We start from the raw sequence: 13,034 nt of genomic DNA on the forward strand, positions 1-13,034 counted from the left end.
TCAGGTAACATGCTGTATTTTTTTGTTTGTTCTTTCTCTCACGCTGGGTTTGATCTGGTTTTCTGTTTTTTTTTCTTTCCTGCTTTTCAATGCCTTTCTGCAGGAAGGCTGAGCTAAGGTAACTGTAAAATTATGTTATATGTTATGTTATCTTTTTCTGTAAGTAGGCTAAGCTAATGATGAACCACGACTATGATTATGTTAGGTTATATTAAACTCTTTTTATCTCGATTCCAAATTTTGTGTGTTACTTTTCCCTCACTTCTGTGTTGGGGCAGAAGGCAGTTTAACCTATTGTTTTGATTTAAACCATTTTAGCATATCTCTAAAAATAAGTTAAATCACAGAATTGAAGAAGTGTCCATGCTGGAAAAGACCTTTAAGATAGTCCAGTTCAACCACTATCCAACTCTACCAAGTCTAGCATTGTCCTGAAGGGTGAAATCTCCAAACATGCCCTAGCCCAGGCAATGGGCTAAGCACCTGCAAATGTACTAACCCAGACAGTTCCTGGGGTCCAGATGGCCAAGGCAAACATATAGCACATTTGATTAACATTGTAAGCACCCATGAATGTCCAAGCCTGAGCACTTTCTGGGGTCCAGATAAACATGTCCCACGTGTGATTAACTTTGTAACTCAGTTGTTAACTGTGTGCCCCTGGCCGTGTTTGGATATGCTCCGTCCCATAGGTCCATTTGTTAAGGTTCCGTGTTACCAAAGGGCATTAATTTTCTTGGGACAGAATTTAAACCAGCCAAGAAGTCAGGCAATTTGCCTTGTTCCTACCCATGAGGCAACTAGAGCCAAATGCTGCCTGAGTAGCAGCTGAGGGCCTGCTTACCACAAAGAGACAAGAGCCAAATGCTGCCTGAGTAGAAGCTGAAGAACCTGCTCTAGCAAACCAACAACTTTGCTCACATCTTGTACCTGGACCAAGGCAGAAAGGGGAAAAGTTCCAACGGAATTGAATCCCAGAAGAGGCTACACCCCAGCAATTGAGAATGACAAGAGAGAGGCCCCTTAACCATCTACAAGCCAAGGACTGCTGTGATGGTTTAAAAATGTCTTTTGAATTTTTCTTCTCAAAAGTCAAGCAGAAAGTGAAAGAGTGTAAATAAGTCACTATTGGGTGTAAGAAAGCAAAATAATGATTGTTCTAAACACTTCCATTGGATAGATAGAAATGTTTAAGAACCACTACTCAAAACAAAGTCGGGACAGTCAGGGCAACTTGCTGGGCTGTCTGGCTGCTGCTTCTTCTCTTCAGGCTGAAGATAACACACTGACCTTGGTGAGCTAAGTTAACAGCCTCTTTGCTTTTAACTAACTATGCTTTCTGCCAGGGAGGTCTGGGGGGGAGGCCCCTTGGGAAAGGCCCCTTTTGGGGGAAAGCAAAGGGAACTTGGTTGTGCTTTTCTGTTGATTGTATATAGTTGTAAATGTTGTGAAATTTGTATATTTGTACATATTCATTGCATTTCATTGTAGATTTTAGACTCTGCTTGTAAATACAGCTTTCATTTGCTTCCAGACTGAGCTAGCCTGGTTATTGTCGGTGTGGGGGGGAATTTCAGCACACACTGATACAACTGCTCAAATTATAGCCACAACATCTGGTAAGATACCAAACAGAGGAGCAGGTTGTGAGTACCCAGCTAATCTGCCACAGAATCACATTTGTGGGAAAACCACAGATCACGGCACCTGTATTTCCAATTTGAATTGCTGTATTGGAAATGTTACATCTGTGCTTAAATCATTTAACTGCCTTTATATGTGAAATGTTAAACCCATAACCAAATAATTGTATCGGTGAATACGTTTTGTAAATAAGTTACGGTGGTGCTTGAAGATACCAAAGTAAGGAAATATTAGTTATAAAATATACAAAATTATACATTTTTATTCCACATGCTATACTACTTCCCTTAGCATGATATCTATTTACCTTTCAAAAACCTCCACAGATGGGGCTCCAGACACCTTCCTGGGGTGCCTGCTCCAGTGTTTGGTAAGCCTTTCAGTGAAAAAGTTTCTTCTAACACCCAATGTAAACATCCCCTGGTGTAACTCAAGGACATTTCCTCTTGTCCTGTCACTTGTAACTTGAGAGAAGAGACCAACCCCTACCTCACTCCAACCTCTTTTCAGGTAGTTGTTAAGACCCATAAAGTCTCCCCTCAGCCTCATTTTCTCCATACTAACAACTCCAGGTCTCTCAGTCACTACTCATCGGATCTGTTCTCCAGAGCTATCACCAGCATTCCTGCCCTTCTCTGGACCAGTTACAGCATATTAATGTCTTTTTTTAGTGAGTGGCCCAAAACTGAACACTGTACTCAAGACGTGACCTCAATAGTGCTGAGTACAGGGTGACAATCACTTCCCTGGTCTTGCTTGTCACACTATTCCTGATATAGGCCTGGATACTGGTCTTCATGGCCACCTGGGCATGCTGCTGGTTCATATTCAGATGGCTGTCCTCCAGCTCTGTCTCTACCAGGAGTGTTACTTTGCAGTTACTGTGCCCCAAGCCTTTATCATTGTAGGGGGTTGTTGTGACCTAAATGCAGGACCCAGAACTTGGCCTTTTAGATCTCATACAAATGACCTTGGCCCATCCATCCAAACTGTCCAGGTCCCTGTGCAGAGACTTTCTACCCTCAGGCAGGCCAACATTCCACCCAGTTTAGTGTCATCTGCAGACTTCTTGCGCACACAATCCCCACATCCAGATCATCAATAAAGATATTAAAGAGAGCTGGCCCCCACACTGAGCCCTGGTGAACACCACTTGTGACCAGCCACCAACTAGATTTAATCCCATTCACCACCACTCCTTGGGCCCAGCCACCCAGCCAGTTTTTTACCCAGCAAATTGTCTACCCATCCAAGACAATTTCTCCAGGAGGAGAGGACGCGGGACAAGCCGACTCTGGTCTGCTTATGACTGTCCCTCCCTCTCCTCAGCTCTGGTAGGGCACATATTTAAAGTGACAATTTTGCTAATTAGCTCTTGCAGCCACTGTTCTGAGGGCAGCTGTTGGACATGCACAGAGTGCATGATTCCTTAGCTGACCGATTCCTTAGCATGTTGTGTAGAGCAAAACAATGACATTTCATGTGTGCCGAGAACAGCATCCTCACATTGGTACCCTTTGATTGGAACATGCTGCAGAAGCCACCTCCTTGAAATGCTGGCACCTCTCATTGGGAAAAGATTTTAGCCTATATATGTGGTTGGATTTTATTGGTTAAGTGATTGATAACAAAGAATATATAAGCAGCCACTCTGAGCAATAGGTATCTTCTGTTAGGGCTTCTCTACAGACATCAGTTAGAGATTCAGCTAGGGCTTTGGTTTAGAGATGCTCCTAGAGATATGCTTGGGACTTCTACTGCTGTTAGCTGCTTCGCCTGTTAAGGGCTTCTGAGACTTTTTCTGTAAGTGGGACTTTGAGACTCTGTAATGCAAGGGATTCTACAACGCAGCAATAAAGGACTTCAGAGAAGGATTCTGCGATTCTCTGCTCTCTGCATCTCTGGAATAACACTGCTATATAGCAACAGGGTTCATGGTTTCATTCATCACCCAATCACATCTCTGTATAAGAGGTCTACAAATACATTCAGCTCCCCCGGACCAGGGGAGCAACAATTTGCTACATGTCTGTAATAAATAAAGCTTACATATCTCAAGATTATAGTTAAAAAAATAATTTTCAAATGTGATTACATCAAGAAGATATAAAGCATGCATTCGAGTTGTGAAGTCAAAAGCCTTGTTCAGTAATGGAAACATGAAAAATATTAAACATATTTACCATCAATTGTTTAATCACCTCCTTGTCTCAAAGGAACTGATATATTATTACATTTTAATAATATAATGCATGTTTTAAACCATCTTTTTAGTACTCTTCTAACAGCAATCTATTCTACAGAACACAGAATGTAGTTAGCATTTTTTTACAAGGGAATAGGATGACAACAGTATCCAGCCTTAAACAATGAAGAATTAAATATGGTGTTCTGTTTAAACTATTCGATACCTTGGCACTGTTAGCAAAATGACATCCTATAGGAAGCTATTGCATGGGTTTTTTTTCTGACTCTAGGCATTTTCCCTGTCATTAGGATGTCTTAGGTTTTGCCATTTGTCTATTGATAGCTCCTGTTGGCAGTCCAGAACAATGTTTTAAGCAGCTAGCAACATTAGTAGCAGCATAGAGTGCAATACATTTGATTTTGTTAGACTTGCTTAAGGAAAAGAAGTTTAGTACCATGAAAGAGAATGTTGACAAAGAAGCCATAAATTTGTGCATAGTATTGTTGAAAAAAAGTATCAAGGCTCAAATATAGATTTTTTAATTCATTTTAGTTGAGACTTTAATGATAGCTTACCTGATAGACCTTCTACTGCAATGACTTCAAAGTATTTCCCAGCTTTGAAAAACAAGACAAACAAAGATACACTGGCAGACTGCACATGTGACTAAAAATTTCAGTGTTCAGCAGAGATGGAAGAAACCTTTGCATTTTCATCAGTGCAAAACTATGATGCTTTTTCACTGAAATCTCAAGATGCTGAAAGAACAATAATTTTATCTCTAATATATAATGTTCATAAAGTGAAAACTGAGTCCTTCAAAAATAAAAATTCTGAAAGCCCCTTTATCTTTGCCTATGCATGTTTGAAGTATCTCCATTGTTGATAACCAGGGGCATGCAGAAATTACTAAGATTCTATCCTTTTTCTTTCACTTTCCCCAGTCTCTCCCTGGAAGAACTCCTCCTTGAAAGAGGGACTCTATACACTGGCTGCTAGCCAGAGACAATATACTACTCAATATGCCTATAGGAATTCACTAGGTAAGTTAAAAACAAGCAGTAAATAACAATTTCTTTTACACTGCTCTACAACTAAGCATTCCACATTGCTATGAAACTTAGGGAGACAAAGTAAATCAATGGTTGTTTACAAAGTTGAGAAAGTAATTGTATTATTTCAGTAGTATTTAAACAGGGTGAGATTGTATCTTGGCTATATAATCTATACAGATTGTATCGGATTTCATTTTTAAAAAATCCCATTTTTGCACTCTGTGAAGAACTATTTCTGTGGGTTCTACATTCCCAGTTTTGTTTAGACAAGTGAAATGTCAGAGACAAATGATGTATGCATAAAGCTCACATAAGGATATAAATACCAGTCATATAGCATCTTCTTTTTTCAGGGACACTTATTTATTTATTTACTTTCTTACTTAATTCTCTGTGGACTGGAGGAGAAACTAAGGAGGTGGGAAAATGGTTTTACCAGCATAGCACTGTAAAATCTTGAGATGAGAATTGAAGTCAAACTGTTAAGCAAATAAATGTCCTAAGTTCTTTCCTTAAAGCACTAAAACCCCAGAAGAAAACCAAGAGCATTACAATGATCTAAAGTTCATTTTTAAGTTGCACAGTCCAGAATTAAGTGCTTTGAAAATGAAGCAGAAATCTGTATTTAAGTAGAAATGCATCTGATGAAACAGAAAACACCAGCAAATCATAAGGGAATCTCATAGGCTGTTAGATGCACTGGCAGTAGTTCAGACACAAACACTAGGCATAGGAGCACCTCTCCTGTGAAGAAAGGCAGAGAGAGTTGGGATTCTTCAGCCTGGAAAAGAGAAGGCTCCAGGGAGACCTTATAGTGGCCTTCCAGTATCTGAAGGAGGTTTACAAGAAAGCAGGAGAGGAACTGCTTACAAGGGCATTTAGCAATAGAAAAAGGGGCAATGATTCTAAGCTAGAAAATGTTAAGACTTAGATTGGACAATACTATGAGGGTGGTGGAACACAGAAACACATCGTCCAAGAAGGCAGTGGAGGCTCCATCCCTGGAGACATCCAGGTGTCACAGAGAGGGTGAGTGGGGATGGAGGATGGTGATTATTAATTATGAATTATGAAAATATGAGTTATGAAATTATTGTTTATTATGATTAATATTCAATTAATTGCTTTATATATATTGATTCGGATGCACGGTTGTAATAATATAGACCATAACTGATTTAGTATTTACAATTATACCCAATTATAATATTTAGAGTCAATTTCTAATTGAGGGAACGAAAGGGTGCAGTTCCGCCGCCTGTCCACTAGATGGAGACTCGACCAGGCACTTGCGGCGGCTAGCTATGTAAGAGATAAAACGTTATGACGAGGCAGGTTAAGCTGGAAATATCACGCGGCTGTGCGCGGGCGCTTTGAATAAAACGTTACCAGATGTTATACACATGAAAGATACGTGCAGCGAGACAAATTGCCGGATCACGCGGGCTCGCTGGGTATCTGCTTCTGCCCGAGGCTGGCCGCGTTCAGGCGGCGCTTTCTTTCTCCCCCCCTCGGCTCTGTGTGTGGGGGGCAAGGTTGGCTTCCTCCTCCCGCGGTCTGGGGGAAAGGCAGTTCGCTTCTTTGTCCTCCCGCAGTCTGCGGGGAGGGGTGTGGCTCCCTGACCGGAGGACCGCTCAGGAGGGCCAGGTCTTTTCGGAGCTTGGCCCTACAAACGAAGACGGTTTTCCCGTAGGCAGTCTCCGGTGGGGGGTGCGGTGACGCGATGCTTCCCCCCCTCGGCTCGGCTCGAGGTGAGTTGACTGCCGCTTCTCTAGGCGACTGCTTCCATTTAAATTATAATGGTACAGTCATTGCCTTGACTTCAATGGAAAGGCTACTCTTTGCTCTCTCTTTTCCCTCGGGGAAGATTCCCGGGTGTTTCGCCCTGATACGGGCTGCGGAGCGGCCACAGGGGGCGGCTCCTTTCATTCCCGTGGTCTGCAGAGGCCACGCAAGATGTGTTTCTGCTTATTTGGCTGCTTAATTAGCTTGCAGCGTTTCTGGACAGCCAGGCTTGGGCCAGTCCTTCCTTCCCCCTTTGGGTTACAGCTTACCCTCTTTGGAGGCTTCCCTCAGTCCTTTTCGACTGGGTCTATGGCGCCTTCGGCGACGGGGTCATCCTTTGAGGGTTCCTCGATGCACATTCTGTGGGCTGGCTTCCATGTTCGCAGAGGCTTCCAAGTATGCTTGCGTGAAAGGCTTATAGCTTACACAATCGTGAGTTGCATGATGGGTGAAAGCAAAAGGAGAGAGCAATGTGGCACCAAAATGGGGCAATACTTATAGACACTCGAGGCTGGACTTAGCCAATGGGCACAGTTGCCAACAGCCTGCTTCCACCTATAGAAAGGTGAAGCTAGAATTATACCCGTAGATGGACAGAGCATAGGCATCCCATTGAGATGGGTGCCTGCTTCTTGTTTGCCCCTTAGGAGACAGGCAGGCACCTGAGCCTTTTGTCTTCCCTTCCTGAAAGGAGGGTGGAATGGGGACTTCCCAGAACATGTTGGGACAAGTTAGCTGGTGTCAGGGGGCATAATTCTGGGCATGTGATGCCTTCACAACACCAGGGTAAGGCTTGAGGGGGCTCTGAGCAACCTGATCTAGATGGGGATGTCCCTGCTTACTGCAGATGTTGCACTAGACTCTTTTAGAGTTCAAGATATGTGCATCCCCTCGAGTAAAAAATCAAGTAGTGGAAGAAGACCTGTGTGGATGAGCAAAGAGCTGCTAAGGAAAGCTAGGTGGAAGAAAGAAGATGACAGTATGAGGAAAAAGGGACTGGTCACTTGGGAGAATTATAGGGACATTGTCAGGGTATGCAGGAATGCAACAACAAAAGCCAAAGCCATCTTAGAATTAAACCTGGCAAAGAAAGTAAAAGTCAACAAGAAGTACTTCTTCAAATACATCAGTTTTAAAGGGAAGAACAAGGCAAATGTGGGCCCAGGGCTGGATGGTGAGGGAATCCTGGTAACAGAGGATGCAGAGAAGGCAGAGTTACTGAATGCCTTCTTTGATTCAGTCTTTACTGATCAGACCACCCATCAAGAATCCTGGACCCTGAAAGTAAGATAGAAAGCTTAGTGGAAGAAAAGATTGTCACTAGTCATCAAGGATTGGGTTACAGATCATTTGGCCAAACTGAACATCCACAAATCCATGAGGCCTGGTGGATGCACCTATAAGCATTGAGGGAGCTGGCTGATGTGATTGCTGTGCCACTCTCCATCATTTTTGAAGGATCATGGAGAATGGGAAGAGGGCTTGATGACTGGAGGAAAGTCAATGCCGCTCCAGTCTCCAAAAGGGTTAAGAAGGAGGATAAAGGAAATTACAGACCAGTCAGCCTCACTTCCATCCCTGGTAAGGTGATATACCCTTGAAAAAAAATAAAAAATCTAGTAGAGGAGAAAGGAGACCCACATGGATAAGCAAGGTGCTGCTAGAAAAATTCAAATGGAAAAGGAAAGTCTACAACAAGTGGAAAAATGGTCTGGGCAGTTGGGAGGATTATCCTGTCAAAGCATGTAGAGATGCAACAAGGAAGGCCAAATCTCTCTTGGAAGTAAACCTGGCTAGGGAAGTGAAAGATAACAAGAAGGGCTTCTTTAAATAAATAACAAAAGCAAGCACAGGGAAAAAGTGGGTCCATTATTAAATGAGGTGGGAGTCATGGTGACAGATGATGTAGAGACAGTGGAATTACTGAATGCTGTCTTTGCACCAGTCTTTACTGATAAGACCAGCTCTCAGGAATCTCAGACATTGGACATAAGAGCAAATCTGAAAGGAAGAATACTCTGCACTGGTCAGGGAGGACTGGTTTAGAGATCACATGGATGGAATAAAAACACACCAATCCATGGGCTCTAAAGGCATTTATCCACAAGTGTTGAGTGAGCTGGCTGATGTTGTTGCTGTACTCCGTCATTTGTGAAAGATCATGGAGAACAGGGGAGGCACTTGAGGAACAGAAGAGGGCAAATGTCACTCCAGTGTTAAAAAAGGGCAAAACTGAAGGCCCAGGCAACTACAGACCTGTCAGCCTCAACTCCATCCCTGGAAAGGTGACGGAGCAGCTGCAAAATTTTAAAAATACAATAGTGCCACTATTCCATGAAGATTGTGTGAAGTGTACAGTTTTATATCACCAAGATAAAGTCATATCTCAAAAGACACTCCATCATTTTTATTTTATTCTCTTGTAACAAGAAATATAACATGCTTTTAGGGATTAGCACAATCAAAACAAGAAACATACAAAATAATACTGGAATCACATCGGCTGTTAATGCAAACTGCTATAGTACACTTAAAAGAGGAATGCAATTGCTCCTTTGCTAATGCACTACTGCTGCTGTTTATCTAAGTCATGTTGATTTATCTCATAGGAATATGTTGATTTGTTTCATAGGCAGTCCATTGTTTATTTTGATAGCCAGATGAATTAGGAACTTTCCAGTTTTGTTGCTCCCACAGCTGCTGTTCTAAAAGGTTTTGTCAGTTACCTAAAAATCTAATTAGAATAAAATAGAAACCGGTAATGTACAGGTTATGAATACAAAATTCACTGTTGGCAAGCAGAACTTCATAGAATCATCCAGTGCGTTTACTTGGAAGGAACCTTTACATCACCAAAACAGCTGGTAAGGGTTGTCTGACACTGACAATAACTAAATTCCTGGAACCATTGCTACATGAAGAAAACTACTTGGAATGATGCTGGTGCAATATTCAAATTCCAAACTCACTTGAATTCTATGGACTTTGAGGCAAGCCTGGTGAACTGTACTCCTGAGAATATGTTTCTACCTTTTCTTTTAATACACTTATTGTTCCATTTTTCTGTTAGATGACCCACTAAGTGCAACCTTTACCTCAGAGTCTTTTCTTTTCTGTTTCTGTTCCATGTTAAAATAGCAGATAGTCATTTCCTCATAGGAATTATGCCCACGGCTGGTGAGAAGCAGACTGGAAAGATATAACAAAAATACAGACTGGGTAATAAATTGAAAGCAGCTATTCAGAGAAGGACTTGGGGGTACTGGTGGATAAAAATTTTGATATGAGCCAAGCACAGTATACTCACAGCCCAGGAAATCAGTTTCATCTTGGAATGCATCAAGAAAGCTAGCAGGTCAGTGGAGGTGATTCTCTCCCTCTGTTCTGGTAAGACCCAACCTGAAGCATTGCATTCAGCTCTGGGGTCTTCAGTGTATGAAAGACATGGACCTGTACAAGTGAGTGCAAAAAAGGGACAGGAAGATGATCAGGGGGCTGAAACACCTGCCCTATAAAGACAGGCTGAGAGCTGAGGTTGTTTATCTTGGAGAATAGGTTTCAGAAAGACCTTAGAGCAGCCTTCCAGCACTACAGGAGCCTACAGGAAAGATGAGGAGGGAATTTCATGAGACAGTGAAATAATAGGACAAGGGATAATGGTTTTAAACAGAAAGAGGGTAGTTTTTGATTAGATGTTAGGAAAAAATTTCTTACTGTAAGGGTGATGAGACACTGGAACAGGTTGGCCAGAGGAGTTATAAATGCTCCCCTCCCTGCAACAGTTCAAGGCCAGCTTTGATGGAGCTTTTAGCAATCAGATCTAGAGGAAGATTTCCCTAGCCATGACAGTAGGGTTGGACTAGATGAATTTTAAAGGTCCTTTCCAACCCATACTATTTTGTGATTCTATGAAAAAATAAATCTAGGATCATCTAGATGTCTCAGAAAATCAGGGACTGAAGCCAATTACAAGTTGAACTGCATTACATGCACTCTTGAAGGCTCTGCCCAAACCAATTTGACATAAAACTTTTAATCAAATTAATCCAAGAAGTATTTGTTTTGTGCACTTTTAAGAAAAAAGTGCTTCACAATGCAATGCATAACATACCAACTGCTGTTTCAAGAATGTACACCTGATCTTAATTCTATCAGTACCATAAACATAACTAAAGTGGTTGTGTGTCACAATGCTGTTACAGTGCAAGATATATAACCTTCACTGCATCTCTGAGTTTCTTTTTAGAGATTTCATAGTAGAAGCTTCTCTTCTAGGCTGTTATTCATATTCTTTTTGAGTGACAACATATGCCAGCTCCAGCTTCTCTATTCCATGAAGTGAAATTCCATGAATTTCATATGTATTATGTTCAGGTATTCTAGTGCTGTGCATCAGCTCTTCCTGCTACCTTTTATCCTGGAATACACAATTATGGCAGTATATACAAAACCCCTCCCTGCTCTTCCCTTCCCCTTCCCTCCCTGTTCCAGCACCCTTCCCCCAAAGACAGGACTGGGGGGAAACAGGGAATCACAGAATCACAGAATGTTAGGGGTTGGAAGGGACCTTCAAAGATCATTTGGTCCAAACCCCATGCCAGAACAGGATCACCTATACCAGATCACACAGAAACACATCCAGGTGGGGTTTGGGTGTCTCCAGAGAGGTGCCACAACCTCCCTGGGCAGATTGTTCCAGTGTGAATAAAATTTTTCCTCATGTTTCCATGGAATTTTCTATGCTTCAACTTCCAGAGAACATTACCCCTTGACCTGTCATTGGGCATCACCAAAAAGATCTTGGCTGCATCCTCTTCACACTCACTCTTTATGTGTTTATAAACACTAATGAGGTCACCCTTTAGACTCCTCCAAACTAAAGAGCCCCAGCTGTCTTAGTCTCTCCATATAAGGAAGGTGTTCCACTCCTTTAATCATTTTTGTGGCTCTGCATTGCACTCTTTCAAGTACTTCCCTGTCCTTCTTGAACTGAGGGGCCCAGAACTGGACACAATATTTGAGATCAGAGGTCCGAATAGAGGGGAAGGAGAACATCTCTCAATCTACTAACCACACCTTTTCTAATACAGCCCATAATGGCATTGGTCTTCTTGGCCACAAGAGCACATTGCTGGCTCATGATCAACCTTCCATCCACTCGGACCCCCATGTTCTTTTCCCTTTTGCTGCTCTCCATCAGGTCAGTCCCCAACCTGTATTTGTACCAGGGGTTGTTCTTTCCCAGGTGCAAGACTCTGCGCTTGCCCTTGTTGAATTTCATTATATTTCTCCCTGCCCAACTCTCCAGCCTAAGTCTCACTGAATGGCAGCACAACCCTGCAGTATGTCAACCACTCCACCCAATTTTGTGTCATCAGCAAACTTGCTGATAGTGCACTCTGTTCCCTCATCTGGGTTGTCAATGAATATATTGAATACTCCTGGTCACAGTACTGACCCCTGAGGGACTCCACTAGATACAGGCCTCCAACTAGATTCTGTCCCATTGACCACAATTCCCAGACTTCTTTCCTTCAACCAGTTCCAAATCCACCTCACTACCTGATCATCCAGACCATATTTCTTCAGTTTAGCTGCAAGCATGCTGTGGGAGACAGTGTCAAATGCGTTACTGGAATGAAGGGTGCCAGGAGAGATACCTCCCTCTTCCAAGCCTGTGGATCAGTGGATTCACCTGGGCCCTTCCCCCAAGCCATGTGCCAGGCACAGCCCCAGTGCTGGCATGTTTTGCTGGCAAGTTTTGCTGGCAACTCTGGGCATGTTTTGCCAAAGAACCGATGGTTATTGGTTTCTGGCCTTTTTTAGCTTTGGATATGCTTGATGGTAACAGGGGAGTCAAGAATTAAGCTGGCTTGATAAAATAAGCTGTAGAGAACATGAGGCTCTTCTCTTTTGGGTTTTTGCCCTCCACACACATGAATTATAAGTAGCAGCAGTTCAGGAGGATTTTCCAATAAAAAGAGACTAAAAAGACAAATGAGTAATTCCCATAATCACCAAACAGCATTGTGAGTAATTGACATATTCCTAAAGTCTCCAGGAACTTCCTACCTTTTATTCTTAGAGATAACATATTGCTTTTGGATTTATCTTTTTCCAAATACTATTCTCAAGCCGTTTGTAACCATTCTTATTGTGAAGATAATTTCTCAACTGAATACTAAACCTTTTATAACCTTTATAATTTTTGTATATAGTTATGTGGGAGGCAGACATTAATAAATAAATTATTTTATCAATTTCTCACCTTATTACTTTTATTTGTAATACCTTTCTGGGACCAAACACATTCACAAACAAAATAAATACATTATACTCAGATATAAAGAAAGTTTTGCAAT

Source organism: Indicator indicator (genome assembly GCF_027791375.1).
Source record: "Indicator indicator isolate 239-I01 chromosome Z unlocalized genomic scaffold, UM_Iind_1.1 iindZ_random_scaffold_100, whole genome shotgun sequence".
NCBI classification, from domain to species: domain Eukaryota; kingdom Metazoa; phylum Chordata; class Aves; order Piciformes; family Indicatoridae; genus Indicator; species Indicator indicator.